The 15,317-nt window shown below is 33.2% G+C and overlaps 1 protein-coding gene across 1 annotated transcript in view; it reads right to left on the reverse strand.

Moving 5' to 3' along the window:
• The window catches only part of LOC138330409 (uncharacterized), a 46,752-nt gene extending 45,721 nt beyond the window's left edge, over nucleotides 1-1,031 (reverse strand). The window contains exon 1 of the mRNA XM_069278008.1: nucleotides 924-1,031. The gene's annotated coding sequence lies outside the window, so the exon portion shown is untranslated. The remainder of the gene's footprint in view (nucleotides 1-923) is intronic.
• Between the last annotated feature and the right edge of the window lie 14,286 nt (nucleotides 1,032-15,317).

The raw sequence follows: 15,317 nt of genomic DNA on the forward strand, positions 1-15,317 counted from the left end.
ATGTTCCCCCTAAGTAATCATCAATGTGATTAGGACATTTTGTGCTACTCACCTGAAATGTTCCCCTAAGTAATCATCAATGTGATTAGTACATTTTGTGTCTACTCACCTGAAATGTTCCCCCTAAGTAATCATCAATGTGATTAGGACATTTTGTGTCTACTCACCTGAAATGTTCCCCCTAAGTAATCATCAATGTGATTAGTACATTTTGTGTCTACTCACCTGAAATGTTCCCCCTAAGTAATCATCAATGTGATTAGTACATTTTGGTGTCTACTCACCTGAAATGTTCCCCCTAAGTAATCATCAATGTGATTAGTACATTTTGTGTCTACTCACCTGAAATGTTCCCCCTAAGTAATCATCAATGTGATTAGTACATTTTGTGTCTACTCACCTGAAATGTTCCTCCTAAGTAATCATCAATGTGATTAGGACATTTTGTGTCTACTCACCTGAAATGTTCCCCCTAAGTAATCATCAATGTGATTAGACATTTTGTGTCTACTCACCTGAAATGTTCCCCCTAAGTAATCATCAATGTGAATTAGGACATTTTGTGTCTAAGCAACTCACCTGAAATGTTCCCCCTAAGTAATCATCAATGTGATTAGGACATTTTGTGTCTACTCACCTGAAATGTTCCTCCTAAGTAATCATCAATGTGATTAGTACATTTGTGTCTACTCACCTGAAATGTTCCCCTAAGTAATCATCAATGTGATTAGACATTTTGTGTCTACTCACCTGAAATGTTCCCCCTAAGTAATCATCAATGTGATTAGGACATTTTTTGTCTACTCACCTGAAATGTTTCCACCTAAGTAATCATCAATGTGATTAGGACATTTTGTGTCTACTCACCTGAAATGTTCCTCCTAAGTAATCATCAATGTGATTAAGAAATTTTTACTACTCACCTGAAATGTTTCTCCTAAGTATCACCAGTTTAGCCTTTCCTCTTCCACACACAAGTACTGCAAACATCAAACCAGTTCTATTAAAACTGTGACAAACATAAAGTGTTTATTCACTCAACAATTAAAAAAACCAGGTATAATCAGGATTGGTATTTAATATTCATGAGCATATCTACTTCACAACGCCAAGTGTTTTTATATACCCTTTTTATCAGCAAATAAATATCTTACTAGTACTCCGAATCATTCGCCCATTTATCATCTCATTAAATATATAGTCTTCACTAATGTGATACTCAAGACTTATGCTTAAGACTGAAGCTTAAGACTTATACTTAAGGTTGATGTTTAAGGTTGATGCTCAAGACTGAAGCTTAAGACTTATGCTTAAGGCTGATACTTAAAGCTAATACTTCAGGTTGATGTTTAAGGTTGATACTCAAGACTGAAGCTTAAGACTTATGCTTAAGGCTGATACTTAAAGCATATATATAAGATTGGGTTGATGCTTAAGGTTGATGCTTAAGACTGAAGCTTGAAGCTTAAGGTTGATGTTTAAGGTTGATGCTCAAGACTGAAGCTTAAGACTTATACTTAAGGTTGATGTTTAAGGTTGATGCTCAAGACTGAAGCTTAAGACTTATACTTAAGGTTGATGTTTAAGGTTGATGCTCAAGACTGAAGCTTAAGACTTATACTTAAGGTTGATGTTTAAGGTTGATGCTCAAGACTGAAGCTTAAGACTTATGCTTAAGGTTGATGTTTAAGGTTGATGCTCAAGACTGAAGCTTAAGACTTATGCTTAAGGCTGATACTTTAAGCTTATACTGAAGGTTGATGTTTAAGGTTGATGTTTAAGGTTGATGCTCAAGACTGAAGATTAAGACTTATGCTTAAGGCTGATACTTTAAATATATATTTAAGGTTGATGCTCAAGACTGAAGATTAAGACTTATGCTTAAGGCTGATACTTTAAATATATATTTAAGGTTGATGCTAACAGTTGATGCTCAAGAGTGAAGCTTAAGACTTATGCTTAAGGCTGATTCTTTAAATATATATTTAAGGTTGATGCTCACAGTTGATGCTCAAGACTGAAGCTTAAGACTTATGCTTAAGGCTGATACTTAAAGCTAATATTTAAGGTTGATGCTCAAGACTGAAGCTTAAGACTTATGCTTAAGGCTGATACTTAAAGCTAATACTTAAGGTTGATGCTCAAGACTGAAGTTCAAATAACTTGTTACAAATATCATCATTTGTTATATCAGATTCCTCTTTGATCATGAACATCCAAACTATATTGAAACGACTGAAAAATGTCAGCCAAATAAAAATAATCAACATTTACATTTTAATATGAACAAAAACATTATTATGAACAAATGCTTAATTATGACTTTTTTCAAAACTGTCACCATCTGAATGAAAAACATACTAACCTATTATTTGTTGAGTGATAATCAAATTATTTCCTTTCTAATAATTCTATAAACCAAAGGAAACAATTTAACTTTTAAATTTCTCAATTTTTATATTGATGGCGGCCATCTTAAATTTTAGCAGAATTAGAATTTTCAGAATTCACACCTTCATATGAACGAAAAAGATAATGACCTGATATTTGTTCAATTGATAATCAAATTGTATCTTATTGGATAATCCTACCACCCAAAATACAAATTTAATGACAGATCTAGACTTCCCCAATTTCTATGTTTATGGCGACCATATTGGATTATACCGGAAGTAGAAATACAGCATTTGCATCTTCATATGAACAGAAATGATAATGAAGTAATGTTTGTACTTATAATCAAAATAAATATCCTGTTTGATAATCCAATATTAGCCAAAAAAGCCACCTTAAATATAGATTTTTCCCGATTCCCATATTTATGGTGGCATCTTTACTGGAAGAATTTTTCTGTATGCCTCCATATCTTAAAATGATAAGTACATATAAGTTTAACGCATTTTAGTGCAGTATTCTTATGAATTTGGCTCATACCCTTCTGTACTAAATGGAAAGCATTGAGTGTCAATAAAACAATTAAAGAACTAAATATAGCAACATAACAAAGACACTAATTAGTGAGGTTAAATGTTTTAAAACATATAGTTCCGTTAGAACAAACAATTTAATTTAGAATGATACAAAGTTTTAGAGTTTTGTATACATTTGTGAGTATACTACAACGTTTAACTGTACATTAAAGCTTGCTGTAGTCAAACAGCTGGGTTTGATTTTATTTGTGTACAGCAGAGGTAACTAAAGGACACGAGTTGGAAGAAAGTCAGAGTACTTAGAGAAAAATATCCTATGTACTTAACTGCTTCACACATGTTTCCATGGAGATACAAAATAAAGCTTAATGTCAAAGCATTTTATTCCTATTTTTCTTATCCTTACTTATCTAATACATTCATTTTTTGTCTATTTTTAGCTTAAATTATCATTTCATTTACATAAAGCTATTATCTGTGCCTAACATACTTCTATAAAATTGTGAAACACACACGCTGCCTAAGATTACTTAATATGTATACGGATGTTTGTGTGTGAGTAAACTTGAAGATATACGTGTATATATGATAATAGATCTATTAATATAACCAATACCATTGTCTATGTCCAAAACTGCAAACTCTTCAGCAAAATATTAATGCAGCTTCATACATGTACGTGACATACATACAGGTCAAGTAAGAGGATTAAAGTAATGGTGAATACATTATGTCCCCCAAGGCTATTCTGCCGACTCACAATATCCCCCCCCCCCACCCATTCCAATTTCATAAACATATTTTTTTGAATATCACACTGAAAGAAGCATTGAATTGTAAATTTTGATTGAAAATAAAATATTATTTTCTTTTCTCTGAACCTTTCCATTTAAATAACTACAGATGTTTTGGGATTTTGGCTGACTGAAGTTTTTACAGTATGATTACATCGAAAAAAATATGTGACATGCATGAGGAACACACATTTTTTTTTTTTGTATAATTTGGCAAAATTATCAAAGTAGCTAATTTATTTACGTGTTAAGTTAACAATAATATATATAGTTAGTTATGATGAATTTTATTGTTCGAACCACATCAACGATGATGTATTGACACGGCCCACACTATACATGCCCCTATACATATCATTCATTTGTAAAATATCAATGAAATCTGTGTCTATACCTGAAAATGAAGTTCCACTGCCAACAGAGCATAAACTATATTCAATATTTGAATAATAATTGGTATTTAACTGTGTAATATGTCTAATTAAAACAAAAAATAACAAAAATAATGTATTTTGATTTTTGCGGGTCAGTACTTCATTCCATATAGGACATAGTGCCACAGTACTTTTTTGGGACACATTTACATGTAATTATTTTTAATATTTTTATCTTGAAATAAAATGAGAAGCTCAAACTTTTCAATTGGGGTAATGGTGTAAAGTAAGTAACTTTTGTAACTGAAGAAAATACTGATTCGTCTGTTCATGTTTTTAATAGAGAAAAAATGTCATTTTGTCAGTGGTGGAGCATCTTTAAATTCACAAAAAAATCAATGTAAATAATTTTATGTTGATAGTGTAGTAAGAAGTTATCCATGCATTAGCTTACATTTCAGAATTCTCTATAATAAACAATATAAAATCGAGATCAATTATCTCACCATAGAAGGTATATATAAAGATTTGTGTAAGGGTAAAACCTCCTATGTATAGGAGATTGACTTTTATCCTTACACAAATCCTTAGAGATCATTCATGCCAACATTATTCACAGGAACTTGTCCCTAGAATCACCACATACGGTCATCTAGTCACAAACACAATTTTCTATTGGCATTAATACACTGTGTAATTTCATTTTCTGCATACTGAAGATTGGTGGAATTCTGCTGAATTTATCACTTTGCCGGAGATTTCTACTGATGAAACAAACATGTCTTTGAAATGACCTTGACTCTGTGTTGAGAGGGGTCAGTGTCCTTGGTAAGGTAACTGACCTAGCTTGATGTGTTTTCCAATAAACTACTATAACTGTCATCACGTCTCTCTTAGAGCGACTAGGAACAGCAATGAGTTGGTATAGAATGACAAAATAATATTGCAGTGAACTACACTGATGTAGTGAGAACGATGAAATCAAACACTGTGGCATGAATCTTTAACAGTGTTGATAATTATCAGTTGCATTGCTCTGTAAGTTCATGCACAGGTTTACGACGTGCAAAAAAAAAACAAAATACTAAATATACTAAAAAAAATTAGTTTTTTTTTTTGTGCGTCGTAAACCTGTGGTTCATGGTATGATATTTCAGGTTTTATTTATTTACACGGTACCAATATATATATAATTACTTATTGTCAATCATTACGGTACCAATATATATATAATTACTTATTGTCAATCATTACGGTACCAATATATATATAATTACTTATTGTCAATCATTACGGTACCAATATATATATAATTACTTATTGTCAATCATTACGGTACCAATATATATATAATTACTTATTGTCACTCATTACGGTACCAATATATATATAATTACTTATTGTCAATCATTACGGTACCAATATATATATAATTACTTATTGTCAATCATTACGGTACCAATATATATATAATTACTTATTGTCAATCATTACGGTACCAATATATATATAATTACTTATTGTCAATCATTACGGTACCAATATATGTATAATTACTTATTGTCAATCATTACGGTACCAATATATGTATAATTACTTATTGTCAATCATTACGGTACCAATATATATATAATTACTTATTGTCAATCATTACGGTACCAATATATATATAATTACTTATTGTCAATCATTACGGTACCAATATATATATAATTACTTATTGTCAATCATTACGGTACCAATATATATATAATTACTTATTGTCAATCATTACGGTACCAATATAATATATAATTACTTATTGTCAATCATTACAGTACCAATATATATATATAATTACTTATTGTCACTCATTACGGTACCAATATATATATAATTACTTATTGTCAATCATTACGGTACCAATATATATATATAATTACTTATTGTCAATCATTACGGTACCAATATATATATAATTACTTATTGTCAATCATTACGGTACCAATATATATAATTACTTATTGTCAATCATTACGGTACCAATATATATATAATTACTTATTGTCAATCATTACGGTACCAATATATATAATTACTTATTGTCAATCATTACGGTCCAATATTTATAATTACTTATTGTCAATCATTACGGTACCAATATATATAATTACTTATTGTCAATCATTACGGTACCAATATATATAATTACTTATTGTCAATCATTACGGTACCAATATATATATAATTACTTATTGTCACTCATTACGGTACCAATATATGTATAATTACTTATTGTCAATCATTACGGTACCAATATATATATAATTACTTATTGTCAATCATTACGGTACCAATATATGTATAATTACTTATTGTCAATCATTACGGTACCAATATATATATAATTACTTATTGTCAATCATGACCTATGGGTTCTGTTCCTCATATTATAGTTGTTAACATTCGTGGGGGTTTTAATTTTGCTCAATTCGTGGATTCATCTTAAATCACGAAATTTATCAAAATAATGGTTTTTTATATTATAGCCTGGCATATGACTAAATCTTTCAAATGCTACAAAGATAATTTGCGAAAATTAACAAAGTTCCACACAGTAAATCGCAAAAGTCCCCCCCCCCCTCCTGCAAAATTATACATCTATTCAGTATTTCATTCAGTTCCATACATAGTTATGTACACAAGAAGTTTCTAAATACCGTATTCGACCCAATAAGTGCCTGTGTCCCTATAAGCGCCCTTTCTCCATTTGGAAGCCTCGATTTCAATTGCCCAGGCATAAATAAAGACAAAAACTTCACAAAATTGTAAAGGTTTGCTATAACTTCGCCTTATTAGCACCTTTTCATTTTTTAAACGCCCTGGGCGCTTATTGGGTCGAATACGGTAAGTGCTTTATCTAGATCTGTACATAGATCATGTTGGTGTCATCATCTTTCTGTTTTTGTTTCTTTTTTAATCTTTTTACATCAGTTGTGAAACAAGTTCTATTATAGAACCATATGTAGTTTCACAGATAGATTCAGTTCTGGTGGAATAGAGAATGTTTTGGTGAAACAGGGATCTTTTCTCTGCTTTTCCCTTCTTTCCCTCTTTCTTTGAAGCAAACATAGCAGCAAAATGCATTGTATTTCAGTTATCAATATTTACATCAAGTCCTTTTATAATCAGTGACAGTCCCCACTTGTGATTTACCTAACTATACAGCACACCCTGCCTGAACAGCCAACTTACTATAGAGTACAAGTTTAGAATATTGCGTTGAGCTATAAATAGCGATGTCGTATTGCATCTAGTATATGTTGTTGCCAGTCAACTATGGTGTGTAGGGTCAGCTATTATGAAACTGTTAAGGACAATTACCCTATATTACATTTGTATTCCACAGGTATTTCTGAAGGAGATATGTTACATGTGCTTTTGAGAAAACATCTCCTGATATATATCAGATCAAAGTGTATTACTGATATCTTATTGCTAGGAATAATGCGCATTCTATGTCTATGTGTCCCATAGCCTAGAGTAATTATAAGCTACGTACATTGTATTTACGTTTAATTAACATGTATCAGATGAAGCATCATTCTTGATGTATCTGATTCCCAAATGGTCATTGACAGTTTATGAAATACATTTATTATCATGTATCCTTAATTGTGTGTGTATACATGTATATATAGATTTACATTTCATTTTTCCCCTTAATTTGTATCTCAAATTTGAGGAATAAAAGCTGTGAATGAATCAAGAGGTCTCCAGACTTCTTATATACTGGCAAAAGGTCACTTTAACAGCTAAGTCTTGAATAAAGGTAATTCATTTGAACAAACTTGATATCCTTCCATCCTAGCATGCTACAGGCCCATTATCAGTTAGGTCTCTAGGTCTTTTAGTTTATGACAAATTATATTTTTTTTAGCCTATTTGACTTCAGTGACCTTGAATGAAAGTTCAGGTCATTCATTTGAACAAACTTGGTAGTCATTGTTCCCAGCATGCCACAGGCCCAATATCAGTACCTGGGCATTTAAGTTATTGAGAAGAAGACAATGTCATGATTTGAGTTTTATTCTCACACCAAATTCTGTTCTTTCTGGCTAGTAGAATTATAGTTACTGTCCAGTACACCACCATGTACATATACTTACATGTATCCTTAGTTACTGTCCAGTACACCACCATGTACATATACTTTACATGTATACCCTTAGTTACTGTCCAGTACACCACCATGTACATATACTTTACATGTATCCATAGTTACTGTCCAGTACACCACCATGTACATATACTTTACATGTATCCTTAGTTACTGTCCAGTACACCACCATGTACATATACTTTACATGTATCCTTAGTTACTGTCCAGTACACCACCATGTACATATACTTTACATGTATCCTTAGTTACTGTAGTACACCACCAAGTACATATACTTTACATGTATCCTTAGTTACTGTCCAGTACACCACCATGTACATATACTTTACATGTATCCTTAGTTACTGTCCAGTACACCACCATGTACATACACTTTACATGTATCCATAGTTACTGTCCAGTACACCACCATGTACATACACTTTACATGTATCCTTAGTTACTGTCCAGTACACCACCATGTACATATACTTTACATGTATCCTTAGTTACTGTCCAGTACACCACCATGTACATATACTTTACATGTATCCTTAGTTACTGTCCAGTACACCACCATGTACATATACTTTACATGTATCCATAGTTACTGTCCAGTACACCACACCATGTACATATACTTTACATGTATCCTTAGTTACTGTCCAGTACACCACCATGTACATATACTTTACATGTATCCATAGTTACTGTCCAGTACACCACCATGTACATATACTTTACATGTATCCATAGTTACTGTCCAGTACACCACCATGTACATATACTTTACATGTATCCTTAGTTACTGTCCAGTACACCACCATGTACATATACTTTACATGTATCCTTAGTTACTGTCCAGTACACCACCATGTACATATACTTTACATGTATCCTTAGTTACTGTCCAGTACACCACCATGTACATATACTATACATGTATCCTTAGTTACTGTCCAGTACACCACCATGTACATATACTTTACATGTATCCTTAGTTACTGTTCCAGTACTCCACCATGTACATATACTTTACATGTATCCATAGTTACTGTCCAGTACACCACCATGTACATATACTTTACATGTATCCTTAGTTACTGTCCAGTACATCACCATGTACATATACTTTACATGTATCCATAGTTACTGTCCAGTACACCACCATGTACATATACTTTACATGTATCCATAGTTACTGTCCAGTACACCACCATGTACATATACTTTACATGTATCCATAGTTACTGTCCAGTACACCACCATGTACATATACTTTACATGTATCCATAGTTACTGTCCAGTACACCACCATGTACATATACTTTACATGTATCCTTAGTTACTGTCCAGTACACCACCATGTACATATACTTTACATGTATACCCTTAGTTACTGTCCAGTACACCACCATGTACATATACTTTACATGTATCCTTAGTTACTGTCCAGTACACCACCATGTACATATACTTTACATGTATCCTTAGTTACTGTCCAGTACACCACCATGTACATATACTTTACATGTATCCTTAGTTACTGTCCAGTACACCACCATGTACATATACTTTACATGTATCCTTAGTTACTGTCCAGTACACCACCATGTACATATACTTTACATGTATCCATAGTTACTGTCCAGTACACCACCATGTACATATACTTTACATGTATCCATAGTTACTGTCCAGTACACCACCATGTACACTGTCCAGTACACCACCATGTACATATACTTTACATGTATCCTTAGTTACTGTCCAGTACACCACCATGTACATATACTTTACATGTATCCTTAGTTACTGTCCAGTACACCACCATGTACATATACTTTACATGTATCCATAGTTACTGTCCAGTACACCACCATGTACATATACTTTACATGTATCCTTAGTTACTGTCCAGTACACCACCATGTACATATACTTTACATGTATCCATAGTTACACCATGTACATTTACTTTCCAGTTACACCACCATGTACATATACTTTACATGTATCCATAGTTACTGTCCAGTACACCACCATGTACATATACTTTACATGTATCCATAGTTACTGTCCAGTACTCCACCATGTACATATACTTTACATGTATCCATAGTTACTGTCCAGTACACCACCATGTACATATACTTTACATGTATCCATAGTTACTGTCCAGTACACCACCATGTACATATACTTTACATGTATCCATAGTTACTGTCCAGTACACCACCATGTACATATACTTTACATGTATCCATTAGTTACTGTCCAGTACTCCACATGTACCACTTTAATACATAGTTATCAGTTACTTTACATGTATCCATGTTACGTCAGTACCACCATGTAAATACTTACATGTATCCTAGTTACTGTCCAGTACACACCATGTACATATACTTTACATGTATCCATAGTTACTGTCCAGTACACCACCATGTACATATACTTTACATGTATCCATAGTTACTGTCCAGTCACCATGTACATATACTTTACATGTATCCATAGTTACTGTCCAGTACACACCATGTACATATACTTTACATGTATCCATAGTTACTGTCCAGTACACCACCATGTACATATACTTTACATGTATCCATAGTTACTGTCCAGTACACCACCATGTACATATACTTTACATGTATCCTTAGTTACTGTCCAGTACTCCACCATGTACATATACTTTACATGTATCCTTAGTTACTGTCCAGTACACCACCATGTACATATACTTTACATGTATCCTTAGTTACTGTCCAGTACACCACCATGTACATATACTTTACATGTATCCATAGTTACTGTCCAGTACACCACCATGTACATATACTTTACATGTATCCATAGTTACTGTCCAGTACACCACCATGTACATATACTTTACATGTATCCATAGTTACTGTCCAGTACACCACCATGTACATATACTTTACATGTATCCATAGTTACTGTCCAGTACACCACCATGTACATATACTTTACATGTATCCATAGTTACTGTCCAGTACACCACCATGTACATATACTTTACATGTATCCTTAGTTACTGTCCAGTACACCACCATGTACATATACTTTACATGTATCCTTAGTTACTGTCCAGTACACCACCATGTACATACACTTTACATGTATCCTTAGTTACTGTCCAGTACACCACCATGTACATATACTTTACATGTATCCATAGTTACTGTCCAGTACACCACCATGTACATATACTTTACATGTATCCATAGTTACTGTCCAGTACACCACCATGTACATATACTTTACATGTATCCTTAGTTACTGTCCAGTACACCACCATGTATATATACTTTACATGTATCCATAGTTACTGTCCAGTACACCACCATGTACATATACTTTACATGTATCCTTAGTTACTGTCCAGTACACCACCATGTACATATACTTTACATGTATCCTTAGTTACTGTCCAGTACACCACCATGTACATATACTTTACATGTATCCTTAGTTACTGTCCAGTACACCACCATGTACATATACTTTACATGTATCCTTAGTTACTGTCCAGTACACCACCATGTACATATACTTTACATGTATCCATAGTTACTGTCCAGTACACCACCATGTACATATACTTTACATGTATCCATAATTACTGTCCAGTACACCACCATGTATATATACTTTACATGTATATATTACTGTCCAGTACACCACCATGTAATATACTTTACATGTATCCATAGTTACTGTCCAGTACACCACCATGTACATATACTTTACATGTATCCATAGTTACTGTCCAGTACACACATGTACATATACTTTACATGTATCCTAGTTCTGTCCAGTACATCACCATGTACATATACTTTACATGTATCCATAGTTACGTCCAGTATCCACCATGTACATATACTTTACATGTATCCTAGTTACTGTCCAGTACACACCATGTACATATACTTTACATGTATCCCTTAGTTACTGTCCAGTACACCACCATGTACATATACTTTACATGTATCCATAGTTACTGTCCAGTACACCACCATGTATATATACTTTACATGTATCCATAGTTACTGTCCAGTACACCACCATGTACATATACTTTACATGTATCCATAGTTACTGTCCAGTACACCACCATGTACATATACTTTACATGTATCCATAGTTACTGTCCAGTACACCACCATGTACATATACTTTACATGTATACCCTTAGTTACTGCCCAGTACACCACAATGTACATATAATTTCTTGTATACTTAATTAAGTATACTCTATACTTAATTGATGGAATCCCGGAACAGCTGGCTTCAATTTTGAGGGAAATGTTGTCAAATTCAGAGAGTGCACAAAATATATAGTTCCACATTAACTTTTCTTTTTCATCCCATTTATACAATATTTGTTAAATATTTTATTTGCTGATATATTACATTCATACATGCAGTATATTGAAGATTTGTCATACAGTATATTGAAGATTTGTCATACAGATACAATAGGCCTAATCGGATGCGCATTCACACTACTTGCGGAAGTCAGTGTTCCCGTGTATGTATTTTTGCGCAGCAACCACTGCGTTTACACAAGTGTAAACGATTTCGCAGTTGTTAAGATTATATAGCAAAGAGAAAACGGAAATTTATGTAAATATATGGACATAAATATTAAGCCGATTGTACCAGGGAAAAATTCTGACCCTCTTGTAGGGTCTTTTTAGGCCTAGATTCTATTTGGTTTACCAAAGATGAGTAAAACAATTTTTTTTCCCTATCTTTGTTTCTAATCTCCAAAATAAGAACTTAATTATTCAATTACTGCGATAGACCAGGTCTATATATATATTTAATTTGGAGTAGTGATTAAATAGCTTTCTACCACAATAGTCAGTGTTATTCAACTCTCGGGGTATCAAATAAACGATGCAGCTGTTGATTAACAATTTGTTTATACCACGTTGTTTATACCACACGTGGTATAAACTCTGTACGCATTCTAATTGGCTGACACGATGAACTTTGACCGAACTACGTCTTTCTCAGTGTCGTGTCATCATTTGTCAACGTCATCAATAATCGAGTGACGTCATGCTATGCTGTTGGATAGCGTACTTATCCTCGCCGTATTTTTATTTTGCTAAAAGCGGATAATTGTGGTAGAAACAGGTCACACGACTCGTGGTTGTTGGATATGGAATTTATTCCACACTCGTAAGTTATTTTTTAAAAGTTACAAAAGACACTCGCTAAAGCTCGTATCTTTTGTAACTTTTAAAAAATAACTCACTCGTGTGGAATAAATTCCATATCCAACAACCACTCGTTGTGTAACCTCTATATATATATAGGTCTAGTTGTACTAGTAAAATTTTGGGGTACTTGTCTAAAGCAAACAAGGTCACAGAGACTGGTCTTTCACACCATTTCATTGAATGCGGTCCGTATTATTTAAAATGCTTAATTTACATTAACCACAATATAGCAGTCGACTTTTCAACTACAGTAATTGCAGTACAGTAAAGGCCTACGATCAATGATCTTTACATGCTTTGTTATAGGCACTGTTAATCTAATTATATTTCACATGGAAGTATTGTCATGATTGATAAGTAAACAATTTTGAAAATAAATAAACTGACCTGGGAATCAAGATCTAGCGAGGCGAAGACAGAAGTCTTCTTCTTATCCAATGCGAATGATTGTCAAGGTCAATTAGGCCTATACATTTTCTGATTACTCACTCTGATGTAGGCCTGAATTATCTTTACCTGAACATTCTAGAAGGGGGTTTGATTGCTCATCTGCTTTACGTTTGGGCCTAAACCTACCTTCATTTACACTTGGCAATACATTTTTCGGAATGAAATTAAATTTTGACTTGTTATTATAAACGAAACGAAATTGTTCTGTACGTGACCGCTGTTCAACAACGTTAACACAGTGGGAATTCAACTCCACAAAACTAGTCTATATATCGTAAATACCATGAGGTTTAGGTAGTATACAGTTTAAAATTTCTGACCTTACTACACTACTTCAGCGTGTACACAACAATGGCAATCTATTTGTAATATTGGGGAGAGTGGGGCTAGTTGAGCCACATGGTTAGTTGAGCAAGTGGCGGAAAATAGTTTTACGTCATGTTTATGACGTCATAAACTATGATTTTGAAAGTTAACAGAGTCGCTCTTAAGGACTCCACGAATAAACACAGGTTGGTAGCTTCTGGTGTTTATTCGTGGAGTACTGTATATTGGGTACCTTCGATACTTGTTAACACTTGTACTTGATTATTGAAATCAGAGTACGTGGTTTTAATTGTGCTATCTTTCACGACCCTGTCGGAACAGTATCGTCGCCATTATAAATCTAGGGTAGCTTCGATAATTTGTGTACAGTTTTACCTCTGAAAATTCAACAAGTTCAATATGTTCAAATTAGATCAATTTAATATATTAACATTTAAAATTTACCAAGCAACAAATATTTGAAAACTAAATGGAAATCGGTCAACTATTGAAATCAGAGTACGTATATAAATCTCTGCATAATTCAAATCACAATCCAATTAACAGATGTCCTAACATTATTGACAGTAAGACAATAGCAAATACCCGATATAGTCCACCGAATAGCAAATTGCCCGCGGCCAGGTAATTACAGGTGAGTTCGATGAATGGCGTTGTGTACAGGTAAACAACATCCTGGTCAAGATATTACATAACCATCAAACCAAAGGCATATATCTGTATCGGTGTATCTCTACTCGTTTATCTATTAAAAATTGAAAGTGACCGCAAGGTCTGAAAAAAATAGTTTGTTTTGCTTAATATCAATATTTAGATCTTTTATAATATAAAAAATAAATTCTTTCTACCACAAGTTGAAACGTTTTATGGTATTGTAATAAATGTATCTCAATTTATTCGGTTAGTCACACACAACATAATGTTTGTAATGACCAGTCATCGGTGTGTACTACGTCACTACTTTAATCAAGGATTTCTTAAATTGTTACGTTAAATTTCATTTTACAGCCACAAACTTTGTAATTCATAATGTATCAACG

The sequence above is a fragment of the Argopecten irradians genome, chromosome 8 (genome assembly GCF_041381155.1).
Source record: "Argopecten irradians isolate NY chromosome 8, Ai_NY, whole genome shotgun sequence".
In the NCBI taxonomy this organism is placed as follows: domain Eukaryota; kingdom Metazoa; phylum Mollusca; class Bivalvia; order Pectinida; family Pectinidae; genus Argopecten; species Argopecten irradians.